General features: G+C 35.2%; 1 protein-coding gene across 5 annotated transcripts in view; it reads left to right on the top strand.

The window, feature by feature from the left end:
• Nucleotides 1-12,657: 12,657 nt before the first annotated feature.
• The window catches only part of tspan9a (tetraspanin 9a), a 261,891-nt gene continuing 259,433 nt past the window's right edge, over nt 12,658-15,115 (top strand). For all 5 annotated transcript variants that reach the window (XM_055175085.2, XM_055175087.2, XM_055175086.2 and 2 more), the window contains exon 1: nt 12,658-12,905. The gene's annotated coding sequence lies outside the window, so the exon portion shown is untranslated. The remainder of the gene's footprint in view (nt 12,906-15,115) is intronic.

The raw sequence follows: 15,115 nt of genomic DNA on the forward strand, positions 1-15,115 counted from the left end.
TCCGAAAATGTACAAAAAAGTATATTTAAAATGTCAGACTCACCATTTTAGTCTGTGAAAATCCATACACCATTTTACCATTATCAGACATAAAAATGCTGTGCACTCAGAGCTCTACACTTTATACACATATAATGAGACTGACATTGAACCTCAGAGCTGTTGAAATTATATTCTTTTTTTTTCATCCTATAATATGCAAATAAAGAGTTTTGTTACAAAACGCAATAAACGCCATTTAAAAAAAAAAATAGCTAACGCCAAAATCACTATTGTATCAGGTCAGTATGAAAAAACACTTTTTTATAATAATTCTTTGAAAATTAAATTATGGATTTGATTTTTTTATGTTATTATAACCTAACGATACTATGTGAAAGTTTGTAACAGAAAATAGTGGTATTCATCTCGTCACTTTCTTGGTATAGAAAACCATTTTAACCCAAATTAGTCCAAATTTGGAACCTGGATGACCTACTACTTCCAGCAAGATCCCAAAGTGTTCATTCAGTGGACCCTTTTCTATCCCGTGAGCCCCTGGGAGAGGAGTTATCCTATAAAGAAGAAGATGCGTTGTTTGGTTTAAAAATGTCCAAAAGCAGTAACGCAGCTCTATTCAAGTTAATGACTAGCTTGTTGTTATGAGGACGTATGTTACGTGATGTATCAACATGGCGGGTGTAGTATGTTCTTTTAATGGAAAGGCGGGACTTTTCTTTGCCAGAGCGGCCATTTTGAACATTGCAGTGCTCAATCTTGTTACATTCAATATCTTTGTTTTTCCTCTTTGATTCAATATATATGTTATCCTGCAACCAAAACACTTAACAGACTAGTCTTTGTTCAAATTATAGACTTGAATTAGTTATTTATTCTTAGTTTGTTTGACGTTGGTTAGCAGAGTAATATCAGATGCGTCTGTTTTGTCTGGTGTCAACTGTTGCCTGAGGTTTTACACAAAGCTTACAATGATTTGGTTGTTGAATACTGACTGGTTTGTAAGTGATTTAATCATTTTGCAATAATTAGACCAGTCAAACATGGGTATCCTTATCCGTAAGTTTAGATGTTAATTTATATTCTGTGAGAGTAAGCATCGCTGTGTTATGGAGAAACATTGCTGTTAAACTTCAAAGGAAAAACAACATGGTTAAGTGGGGTCAGACAGAAGCCATGTGGTCTGTGTTATACATTTGATAGTTGAGAAAAATAAATTAGTCTCTCTGCCCTTTGTTCCTTGGACCATTTCTTATCACATGTCTCATATGTATGAAGAATAGAAGCGGATTTTTCCTGATTCATTATGCAGTTACATCTTTTATCCTCCATTCAGTGTGTTTAAGCCCTGTCATTAACTCTTGTGTTTGTAATGGGCTATATTGTGAAGAGAAACGACGTCGACTAAATACATGGTTAACATCATTTCGTTTTTCTTGCCAGGCAGCATGTGGTGCCATAAAAACCTTTTATTCACTTCATATTTTGCGTATCTAAAACTCAATTCACATTTTGAATTGATGGTTTGATGGATGATGGTAATGGAATATGATTTAATCCAATTTAGTTATTCCAGGTCTGCAGTTTTATTTTTTATCGAAAACAACCTCATGTTTTTTATTGAAATGATCACAATAAGCAACAAAAGAATGAATGCAGAGAAAATGAAACTTAAATGAGAAACATCACACTGGTTTTGTCCTTGTGACCTTTCCTGTCTGTATCTCAGATGTTACTTCAAAAAACCCATTATATTGGTGACGAGAAGCCGAATATCCTGCGGTGCTTCATTAATGAATGATTTACCGGGGCAATGCTGTTCCAGAAGTCTTCTAATATTTTCCTGTTTTAACAATATTCCAGTGAATGTGTCAAATATATCCACTTATACCACGGTCTGTTGAATGCTGTATGCCGCACACCTAACTTGTCAAATGTCTTAAAAATAGGCACCAGAGCAATTTTGTGGTAACCATGGTATAAGAGGAATAATTGACTCCGGTCCTTTGAATTCATTGATAATAATGCACACCCAAGGTGGTAATGTGGCCCGTCGTCAATTATTACACAACGGCATTTATTCCTTATTTCATGAAACCCATATCACACCTCTATACTTGAATTTTGAGTTAAATATCAAAACTAATGTAAATCTACCAATCTGTATATCTTTTGGACAGTCTCATATATCAATATGGTATATTTCTGTATAAAAAAAGTTAATATAAGTTGTTAAGACTTTTTAAAGGGATAGTTCACCCAAAATTGAAAATTCTGTCATAATTTTTTTCACTCTCATGTTGTTACAAACCTGTATATTATTATTTATTTATTTTGATAAACACAAAGGAAGATATTTTAAGTAATGTTTGTAACCAAACCGATCATAAGCCCCATTCACTTCCATAGTAGAGAAACAGAATAGTATGGAAGTGAATGGTGCTCACGGTTTGGTTACAAACATTCCTCAAAATATTTTCTCTTGTGAACATCAAAACAAAGAAATTTATACAGGTTTGTAACAACATGATAGTGAGTAAATGTTGACAAAATTTACATATTAAATTTTTTTAAAGAACCTTTGACAGAAAGGTACTTTGTGGAACCAAAAAAGTTTTTTCTATGAAGAACCTTACACACCTATGTTTTTAATAGTGTATAGTTTTTTTATTTCTCTTATAGTGCTTATTTTTGTCCTTTATGGAGATTTTGGTCACTATTTGCTTTTTCTTTATGCTTTTAGGGTAAAATAACCTGGATATTTGTACATGAGGACAAGGGGATCTATCATACACCCGGCGCAATGCGGTGCAATGCAGCACAATGCACATCACAAGTGTCTTTTGCTAGTTTCAACCCAGCGCAATCATCACGTTGTTTAAATAGCAAATGCATTTACAAACCCTTTTTTGCGCCTATAGGCGTTCTGATCTAAAGACGAGCTGTGTTCAGGCACATTGTTGGTGCGTTGCTATTTTGAGGCAACTAAAATAGACTACGCCATTGACCAACTAAAAAAGCTTTTAAATATAAAAAAGTAAAGCATTCAAATCTAAAAGATTATTATTGAGTCTCTTGGACATAAATAAAGAGCTGCTTCACCTGTAGCCTGGTAAGTAAATAAATGCTTTGCTTTAAACAAATGAATCTGTTTTTAAATGTTTTTTTTAATGCTTCCCCACGGATTTATTGTATATGGCGACTCTGTACCTGTGGATATGGTGAGATGAGAAACATTTTTAAGTAATACTTTTTCAAAAACCCATGGCGCTGTCCGAGTGCTGAAATGGCTTTCCGCACATTTGTAAATTCTTTATCTCCTGTTTGTTAAGTATTTTTAGAGTACAAACCTTTTTTAACATACTTGTAAATTATTTTTGATGATATTGGATAACCATACATTTACAGCAATTAAAAGCCTGCTATTTTTACTTCCATGACTAAAAGAAAACGGGTTTTAAAGGTTTTAATAAAAAAAACAATTTCAATATAAGTGAAAAACAACACAATTATTTAACATTAATCTTAAACTGGGGGTCTTCTTCCTCCACTCAGTTTACAAAGTCCGTCATCTTAATAATTAGATATAGCGCCAGCGCAACTGGCTTTTAAAGGGGATGAGAGATAAGACTCTCATTGGTAAATTGCACGTTACGCCCAAAACACTCCCATTACTCATTAGGAGAATAGGAACAAACCCTTTTCGACTGTGCGCTTGGAGCACACGCAATTTAATACAATTTAACACAAAATAAAACGTGGCAATTGTTTAAGCAGATAAAAATGAGAACTATATTGTATTACAAAGAGCACTTAGTTTGCAGCACTTTGACCTCAGGCGTAGTAACATCATCAATCCTGACTACTCCTCCTCTCCCTCAAACTTCCGTTAATATTACTGTGCTGGAAGTGTTTTGGTGTCTTCTAAATTCATGCCTGTTTGGATCCTAAGGAATGAATGGGGCTAGGCTAAATGTTAACACATTCACGACGCGCTGTACAAACATTAAGTGTACGCATTGAAAAAAGATAGGTATGTATTAAGTCGTCTAAGTTGAGGTAAGAACATAGTCAAATATTGAAAAACGGTGGTTTAAATTTTTTTATGACAACTTTAAACCCTATTAAAAAGTTCCCAGATTGTTTCCTAATTAAAAGTTTTATCTCTTGAGCAATGCAATTCTTTTAAAAATTGGTGTCAGAAAAATTACACATCCTCCACCAGTTATTTGAACTATTTTCACACATCATATCCTAATTACTGCATTTTCGAATATGAAACGCTCTGCCTTTCCTACATTCCTCATCTTACACGCCAGGCACATGCAAATTACGTGTTATATTTTTAGCACATTTTTCCCATTTCATTAAGAGCCGAACCATTTGGCGGTCTGATGCCCACGGAGCTAAAAGTAGATTCAAGACATCATTATCTTATGAAGCCATCTGTAACATTATTGAGGTAGAAGGCTCAGAGCTGTCCTTTGGCAGTCTAACACAACTCATCATTGCTTGTACCCTACTGTATGTTTACGCTGTGATTAACCAAGTACAGTACGTCCAGATGGCTCAGGCTGTCAGATGTTCACTGCCATACTCACGCCTCCTGTGAAATGAATTGAGGAATGCTTATTTTCTCCCTCTTCCTCAGGAGAAAACAAAATATTTTAACTTAGCATTTTCACTTAGCACTATATCTAATCGTACTACAGATTATTCATTTTACATGTGGTTAACTAAAATGTCTGTGCAATAATGCTCAGCTGCTCTACATCTACATCATGTTTTTAACTTTGAACCTTTGCGATAAATGTTCCTCAGTGGTTCTTTGTATTATTTTAGGATTTTTTTCAAATTCATCACATACTTTTTGTTCTATTCTCGCTCTCCTTTTAATAAATAATTTCTCACTCTCATGTTAAACACACGCATAACTTGTCCTTCCCCAACTTTACCAAATTACCACAACAGCACAGGAATAACTCACGTCTTGTCCCCATGGTAGCCATAACATGTAAGCTTGCAGGTTGTTAACAGTCATTGTTGTGACCAGCCCACCTCATTTTACAGGATCTCCGATTTTTCATAGCTCTGGTGAGCAGATCGAGTTCAACGCAGCGCTCCTAATGTGAGCACAGAGATGTGGGGACAAGCTTTTACTGGAGATTAAATTTCTTGTCAGGTCCCAGAATTTTTTGTTCTCAAAGACACATTCTGAAGTGACAACAATGTTCTGTGTAGACCATGGACTTCTGTAAACTTACAGTATAAGTATTAAATTGCAAAATTTTCAGTCCAACATTTTCTGTACCACATTATATTATATTATTATAATCAGTGCCGGCTGGTGACTTCTTTTTTTTTTTGAGGGCTCTCGATGCGAAGTTTGTCACAACATGGATGTAGCCCATCATGTGTGTGGTTCGTAATTTCAAAATATGTGTTCTGTGCTTCAAAAGATCCTATGTGCATCATGTGTCTTGTCAAATAAGTGCCTGCTGCAGACACGTCTAAAGGGTTTATGATAAAAGAGACCAGATACTCGCATAGGCCTAATGCATAATCAGAGTTTATTGTTAAAGGAGTGTCTTGCGTGTATTTTGTGAGTGTGAGCATCTCTTTTATCATAAACGGTTTTGACGTGGGTGCAGCCCGCACTTATTTTGACAAAACACGTGATGCCCATGGTTCACATGACGCAACAAACAGATATTTTGAAAACACAAGCAACACACATTATAATAGTCTAAGTCCACTAGACAATTCTTCTGTTTAACATGTTTTTATTTTGTATAATTTTTTTCAAGTTTTTCAAGTTATGCTAAAAATAATATTCATATTTTTGCAACGTGGCAGCTGGTGACTGCTCATCCGAGGGGCGCAAATTCAAAATATGTGTTCGGAGTGTCATGTGTGTTGCTCGTGTTTTCAAAATATGTGTTTGTTGTGTCATGTGAACCATGTGCATCACGTGTCTTGTCAAAATAAGTGAAAAGAAAAACTGGCCCCTAGCTGTCATTGGAGCAATACCTTTAAAAGGTACCATATAGGTACAGATATGTACTGTATATGCATTTGCAACTAATATGTATCTTGGAGGTACTAATAACTGTATGTACATTTGTGATACTAATATACACCCTTTGGTAGCAATGCGTTTCTCTGAGATACTAACTCTTTTGGAGCAACAGTGTACTTTTTGAACGGGTACTGCCCCAGTGATGGCAAGGCTAGGGACAATTTTTTGACCATCTGACAGTGTGTTTAATTGTAGAATGCACATGGGCTGGCATGGACTCCTGTAAATGGACTTTGTAGACCAAATGATCCATTTTATCCCAGCATGATCTGAGAATGATTCGAAAAGGAAAATTTCCTGTGCTTCAGTGGATACAAGGAAATCTGACCTTTCATACAAAGTTGCAAAGTTAGCAAACTTAATAATTGGATCGCATTTGGGTAGGGACTTAGAAAAAGTGCAGCATGGTAAGAATATACATCATTTAAATGAATCGCATTGCTTTGTTTTTTTCAGGGTTTTTTTCAGGTTTAAATTGAATAAGTTTAAATTCCAGATTTTCATTGTGGTTTTCTGGCGCCCACTGTGTAATACTTTAATAGCAAGTTTTGTCATGCCTACAGCTTTTAATTATATTTTACAGTTAATCTCAATGCTCAATGCAAAAATAGTATTTTGTTGTAGACTCGCGGAGAGGGCTTATCACAACTTTTAATACGTATATTATACGTATTATAGTGCAGCCTGAAAGTAAAGTTTTCCCGAAAATATTTTAACACTCAAACCTCTATTAAAAATGTATGAATGTCATTGCATTAGACACAAAATATAACACCAAATGGCATCACCAAAAGCCTTTTCTTTGAATGTACTTTTTGCATTCAGTCAAGGATGCAGAATACATTTTGCCTTACAATATATACAGTATGTGCAATATATGTATTGTATAATTTAAAGCTTCACTTTATTGTAAAATATCTGATTGTGCAATCTATAATCTATAACCTCAAATAAACTTTAGCCCTGTTTCTGCTGCATGCCTGAAATCTTTTTCCAACTTTGCACCCTTACAATAAATCAATGGTTCTTTAATGGTAATGCAATGAGACCAAGTCCTTCTTATCATAATAAAGGGAAATATGTTTAGTAAAAATACAGTATAGTGAGAGTAAAATATAATTTTGCCCTTTGGTATCTTATGAGGGCATCTATCTTGCTAATGGTCTTCTTAGTATAGCAATTACACATTACATCTACTCTGATATGCCAATAAAGTCAGGTTTGGTTTGTGATAAACTCGGAATGAGACTATTTACACACCCAAAGGTCTCTGAAACACCGAGGTGCCCACCTAATGCAGGTGTGTGAATGTGACCTCCGGATCATTTCCACTCTCCAGAATGGCCATTGTTCGATTTCACCCCAGAAACCTCTCACCTCATTCACCCTTAATGCTCTGCATGCTGGGCCGTAATGATCCACTCAGGGGCTCTGTCTCCAGACCCATGACAGGTTTGTAGGACGAGGTCAAAAAAGATATCCGGAGGGCTTTGATTAGAGCCATCTTGTTTGATTATACGATTAGATCTATATCTGGTTTATTAATGTCCTGCTACAATGTTTATTTTTCTTCTCACACTCAGTATCACCACCTTACAGAGAAGTGGACAGAATTTGCCATTTAAAATACTGTATCTGAAACACTCAATTGAATGTTAATGTGTGACTTGAGTATTAGGCTAATGCTTTTAACAGCACCGTATTAGTTCGAGCGTCAAATGAACAGGCACCCGTTGTTCGCAAATCTAAATGCTAAAACCAGAGAAACAGAGCAATCTAACCGTGTAATTTAATATGGCCAAACTGATTTAGGGAGCCATTTGACCAGCCTAAAATGAATCCCTGCGGGCATTTGAACGGCTGTGAAATCAACAGTTGCTGCTGCAGATTTTAGCACGTCTTAAGTAAGGAGTTTAACTGAGGACTGGTGAGGAACCGCAAGATTATTTCATTTCAAACACATGGCCACTGTGTGGTCAGAAGATTAGCCGAATGTACACCAATATTGATATTAGAGACATCGAATGCTATGACTGAGGTTATGATGTAAGCTCATAATAAACACAGTCTTTGGTGGTTAGTTTTGAGAAAAAGAAAAAAATGGTAATGATTTTAGGTGAGGTAAATGTGTAATATCACTACTATGATATATTGTACAGAAATTATAGAGTTTGGATATGCTTACACCTTTAAATTTTTATAGCAAACACAATAACATGCAGTCTGCTGTTTACTGGTACAAGAAATAATTGCAGCTGGTAATAGTAAAACAGTAGTGAATGTTTTTTATATCGAATGGTTATCATATATCAATCCGCAGACACTTTTAGTGTACCTATATTAAAACATACATTGCCCTTTCAAAATGACACATTCAATTAAATCTGTAGGGTGGAATTTAATAAAGGGTGAAAATTATGGTGCCACTGTTGAGTACCAACCGACTGCATTAACTAACCACTATTTTTTTCTCCATCTCTAAAGCAGGGCGTCAGTTTGTGTTGAAAAATGTTGAAAAGATCAGATGAAAAAACATTACAGCATGACGGGGAAAAATATTGAATAATGGCGCATCAAAAATGGGCATAGCGTAGGCCAGTCAACAACACAAAAATAGCCAATAAGAGCCCAGCATAAAACCCTCAACAATGTCGACTGCACATGTACCAGCTTAACCGAACAGTGCCAAAGCACCATACTGTAGAAAACAGCAGTACGTTAAGTCAATGATTACAATGAAATTCATTACATATGTAAAAGAAAACACACCATAAGCACACAACTCAACTTAGGTGACCCTGGACCACAAAACCACTGCAAAAAAATTATTTTCAAGAAAAAAAATTCTTAGTATTTTTGTCTTGTTTTCAGTAGAAAATCTAAAAATATCTTAAATTAAGATGCTTTTTCTTGATGAGCAAAACGATCCAAGAAAATAAGTTTAGTTTTTAGACCAAAAATATCAATGATTTTGTGCTTTATACAAGCAAAAAAAATTGCCATGGGGTGAGCAAAAAAATTGTAAACACTAAATTCAATAAAAATTCAGATTTTTTTGCTTGTTTTATGCTCAAAATCACTTCAATTTAATATTTTTGGTCTAAAAACTAGACTTCATTTATCTTAATTTAAGATTTTTTAGATATTTTTACTGAAAACAAGACAAAAATACTAAGAAATTTTTTCTTATTATTTTTGTCTTGTTTTCAGTAGAAATATCTAAAAATATCTTAAATTAAGATGCTTTTTCTTGATGAGCAAAATAACCCAAGAAAATAAGTCTAGTTTTTAGACCAAAAATATCAAATTTAAGTGATTTTGTGCTTTAGACAATCAAAAAAATCTGCCAATGGGGTGAGCAAAAAATCTTAAATATTTTTCTTAAACACTAAATTCAAGAAAAATTCAGATTTTCAGATTTTTTTGCTTGTTTTATGCTCAATATCACTTAAATTTAATATTTTTGGTCTAAAAACTAGACTTTATTTATCTTAATTTAAGAAATTTGAGATATTTTTACTGAAAACAAGACAAAAATACTAAGAATTTTTTTTCTTATAAATCTTTTTTTTTGCAGTGTACACTGCAAAAAAATTTCTTTCTTACTCATTATTTTTATCTCGTTTTCAGTAGAAATATAAAAAAAATCTTAAATCAAGATGTATTTTCTTGATAAGCAAAATGACGTAAGAAAATAAGTCAAAATAAGTTAAAACAAGCAAAATTATCTGCCAATGGGGTGAGGAATTTTTGCTTAAATTAAGTGTTTAAGAAAAAAAGAAATCTTATTTTAAGATATTTTCTCACCCCATTGGCAGATATTTTTGCTTGTTTTAATCAAAAATTCACTTAAATTGTATATTTTTTGTCTAAAAACTAAACTTATTTTCTTAGGTCGTTTTGCTCATCAAGAAAAAGCATCTAAATTTAAGAATTTTTTAGATATTTCTACTGAAAACAAAACAAAAATACTAAGTAAGAAAGTAATTTTTGCAGTGTAAGTTGCACAGGTATTGCTTGATTTTTCAGAACATTTTAACCAAATGCTTTGGTGGGGACAAAATCAGCCATTTCAAAAAGTTGTGGGGACATATCCCCAGCATCACCAGTGTAAATGACACATATGCTCTATAAAGTCCATTGGTTGCTGACCTCACGTGCATTTCCTTTAGCTGGTTGAATAATGGGATGCTAAGTGAAGGGAGTTTATATAAACTCTCCGGTTATATCTGTTGGCAGACGCAAAGACAGAAGACACCTTCCACCTGAGTCGCACTATCTACAATAGAGGCCCACCTTCTAAAACAACAAACAGACCATCGGTGGATAATAAGGGGATTTAGATTTATGTACTGTGCCTGATTGGTGCTGATTAAACCAATCGCACCCTATCTGATGTTATTGTGCACATTGTGATATAGGTGGAGGGATGTTTTAATCTCTTATGTTAGAGGGGATTTACATGTCATGGGTGCACTAACGATGATCCTCTTCTTGGTGATGGATCCATAGACCAGATCACACTGAAGGCACCATTAAACACTTTAATTATTGTCTGTAATTGCAAACACAAGGCGTTGTGTATATGTTCATAGTATTTCTCATGTTTTTTAAAGGGTTAGTTACAAAATGATCGTGATGTCGTCATTTACTCCCCCTCATGTTGTTTTAGACTTGCAGAATAGGACTTTGTTACCAAAATGCTTTTATCCATATAATGAAAGTGAATAGCGCCCATGGCTGTCCCAGGTCTCCATACATTTTCCTTATAATAAAATGAGCAAGAATTACTGAAAGAGAACTTATATGGGTTTTGAACTAAGTGAAGGTTAGTAAATGATGACATCATTTGAAAGCAGCTTTGAGGGTATATGCATTGTGGAAAGCGCTATACAAATAAATGTAAATTGAAATATTAACTGAACATACACTCACCTAAAGGATTATTAGGAACACCTGTTCAATTTCTTATTAATGCAATTATCTAATCAACCAATCACATGGCAGTTGCTTCAATGCATTTAGGGGTGTGGTCCTGGTCAAGACAATCTCCTGAACTCCTGAACTGAATTTCTTAATGGGAAAGAAAGTTGAATTAAGCAATTTCGAGCATGGCAAGGTTGTTGGTGCCAGACTGGCCGGTCTGAGCATTTCACATTCTGCTCAGTTACTGGGATTTTCACACACAACCATTTCTAGGGTTTACAACGAATGATGTGAAAAGGGAAAAACATCCAGTACGCGGCAGTCCTGTGGGCGAAAATGCCTTGTTGATGCTAGAGGTCAGAGGAGAATGGGCCGACTGATTCAAGCTGATAGAAGAGCAACTTTGACTGAAATAACCACTCGTTACAACCGAGGTATGCAGCAAAGCATTTGTGAAGCCACAACACGCACAACCTTGAGGCGGATGGGCTACAACAGCAGAAGACCTCACCGGGTACCACTAATCTCCACTACAAAAAGGAAAAAAAGGCTACAATTTCCACAAGCTCACCAAAATTGGACAGTTGAAAACTGAAAAAATGTTGCCTGGTCTTATGGGTCTCGATTTCTGTTGAGACATTCAGATGGTAGAGTCAGAATTTGGCGTAAACAGAATGATAACATGGATCCATCATGCCTTGTTACCACTGTACAGGCTGGTGGTGGTGTGGGGGATGTTTTCTTGGCACACTTTAGGCCCCTTAGTGCCAATTGGGCATCATTTAAATGCCACGGCCAACCTGAGCATTTTTTCTGACCATGTCCATCCCTTTATGACCACCATGTACCTTTCCTTTGATGGCTACTTCCAGCAGGATAATGCGCCATGTCACAAAGCTCGAATCATTTCAATAGAGCATCTTTGGGATGTGGTGGAAAGGGAGCTTCGTGCCCCAAATCTCCATCAACTGCTAGATGATATGGGCCAACATTTCTAAAGAATGCTTTCAGCACCTTGTTGAATCAATGTGACATCGAATTAAGGCAGTTCTGAAGGCAAAAGGGGGTCAAACACAGTATTAGTATGGTGTTCCTAATAATCCTTTAGGTGAGTGTATATTCTTTAAATGTCTGTCTTTATAAACTTCACAAAACCATTTACTGTAGTCTATTAGGAGAGAGGTTTTACAATATTTACAAGGATCATTGTCACAGTATATACAGGCATTTGCATAATAGCACAGCAATAAATGCCTCGCCGATACCTTATTTCTGCTGATTAACTGTACAATATAAGGCAGCTCTATGCTGGAAATTGGTTTAGTGAGTTAATTATTTTCTAATGCAGCCAGCTGTAGTGAAAAACCTGTTGATAAATAGATGAAACACAATGAGATGATGTAGCCACAATGAAGCAATGATATTTATATATAATTTTTTTCATTTTGTTTATTCTGATAACATTAATTTAAAAACAGAATACATTTATTATCCATGTCAAAATTAATAGTAAATGAAATAAAAAAAAGAGTAGAATATATTTTAATAAATCATAACAGAGATTGTGACAGTGTTACAATTTTACATTCGTGTGATCAGCAGTGTCGCCTGTAGGAGTCGCTGAACCTCTCACGCGCAGCTCCGCATTTCCGCTTTACTGGACTATAATATAATCCCAAAACCAGCCTGTGAGAGCTGTGAGATGATCAGACACAACCCAGTCCGATCTATTTCTGTGTCAGATTGATGCTTTATCAAAGTCACTCGAAAAGTTGGAGTTGTATCGGAAGCATTGCCATTTTGTTGCGCAGGGGAGTCTGAGCAACACGAAGAGTTTCACTTACAACAAACTTTGTTTTGACCTCGGTGTGTTTGACACGCAGCAGGATAAAATACAGCACAGGTAGGAGAAAGTTAGTCAAAATCCATAACAATTTACCTTATACACTGAATGAGAGGGAATGGATGTTGTTTTATGTCGTTTAAGCTGTTTTATGTTAATATGTTTATTTATATCGATCTGGGAGTCCTTCTCTTTTTGGCTTTAAATGAATGAAAAGTTTACAGTAGGCTACATTCGTCTAATTGATCTAAGCACGTATCTTATACAGTAAATCGTTATACTGTATATAATAAAAAAAAATTTTATTACAATTATTTTGAACATTTGTCGTATTTAACTACATTATATAACTTTATAATGTATTCTTGTATTACTACATTATACAGTACAGTGCTTCATACATTCATACATTACAGATCATACATTTACATTAAACATGTTTGAGATGATAATGCTTTTTCTTATTTATATACATTTTAAATAAAAAATCTATTTTTAATATATTTCAGTAAGTACTTCAATATGTATTTTGTTTTATTTTTATATTTATTTATTAAATTATTAAATAATTTTATTTATTTTATATTAATTCTATTACATTTGTTATGTTTGCTTTAATAATAGCAAGTTGAGTGTAATTTTGCTTATTTGTTTTGTGACCAGCAGAATTATAAATATCACTTTACATAACAATTTTTAGAAATGCTCAATTTATTTGTCATTTCCAGGTTAATGTTAGTTTGTGAGTCCTAAATCTTGTTATCTTTTGTACCCAACTCTGTATTCATATTTAGATCTGCATGAACTAATATATCCAAGATATCATAAAATCAGTGGTGTTAATAGAGTTGTAGTAGTTGATAAAAAGGAAGGAATGTTGGAGCTCAGACGTGGAGGTATTTCAGGAATCAAAGCTTAAATTCAGAGCTCTTTGTGAGACAACAGCTGAGAAGAGATCAATATGCACTGAAGTGACTGACTGGTGGAGACAATAACTGCTTTACCCTCAAGGGAAGAGTTGCATGCTTTCAGCTGTCACATGCATGATCATAATTGAAGATCACTAAGAATATATAAAAATGATTAGCTCAAATCCAATGATTTTTGACATCACTGGCCCCTGCCCCAAAATGCAAAGGTTATCAGGTGGCCCTTTACTGCTCTGAGACGTGCGTCCACAGCAGGGCATTTTTGTCTTTGCATAAACAGCCTCCCTCTGTCTTTCATTGAGGCTTTATCTCGGTGGTCGTTGTGTTTACGATCAGCATGTATTCCTTTGACCCTGACCCCACATTCCAGTTCTGCATCCTGCCTAAAACGGACAATCCCGGATTGCTGTTTTCCAAGGCCTTCCGCCGGGGGTAAACATGTGGTAATATCCTGTACACTGCAGGAAGGGCACGTGGCTTATGGGTCCCTCCCACCATCTCATCAGTTTCATCTTTCTCTCTCATTTAAAGAGTCTGTGATTAAACTCACCACACCAAGAACTGAACTCAAACTAATTCAATCATTCAGCTGGATCTCATTGTTTTGTTTCCTTTTATTAGAGTCTTTTATTTCTTTGAGTCAGTATAGCAAGCATCAAAGCTTTCCTGCTCAGGGTCTGCAATTAAATGCTTTTTGCTGCATAATTTAGTTTTTTTTTGCATCAGATAGTATCCCAGTGTAAACAACTGCAGCTTTTGTGTTGTTTACGTCATCTTTGGTTCTGACTTGTCATGCCTAATTGCTGTTTTTCCAACCTGGTGTTCGTGGACGTTCTCATTATCAGCAGTCGAATGAACCTATGCGCGCACACACATACTGAACCTGTGTCAGAGAGACAAAGCTGTGTGTTAAATCAACAGTTTTGTTCCCCCTTTGACCTCGCTGGCACATTTGCCCAGTGCCAGGCTATTCAATACACGGCCACAGACGGAAACAAGAGTTGCTCTGTTTTCGCCATAGTTTAAACTATGACTTGGCAGAAACAGAAGAAAGCATTACACTTTACATCTGTGTGATGTAAGCACATTTACGGCATTCTGAGCAGTCAGCCTACATGGAATAATGGGCTGTGTGACATCATCCCTATCGATGATGTCACAAACAGGCAGTGACAATGTAAACTATACAGCATTGCAACCTAGGGAGCTGCACTGCTAACTTCAGGTTATCACAATTCAACCCAAAATTGACTTTAGTACAGTTTAATGTTAGAAGCATGTTGCTAAGCAAACACACTGCTTTAATAATGTTTTAATAATACAACATTTTTTATTATCACT

Source organism: Misgurnus anguillicaudatus, chromosome 15 (genome assembly GCF_027580225.2).
Source record: "Misgurnus anguillicaudatus chromosome 15, ASM2758022v2, whole genome shotgun sequence".
Lineage (NCBI taxonomy): Eukaryota > Metazoa > Chordata > Actinopteri > Cypriniformes > Cobitidae > Misgurnus > Misgurnus anguillicaudatus.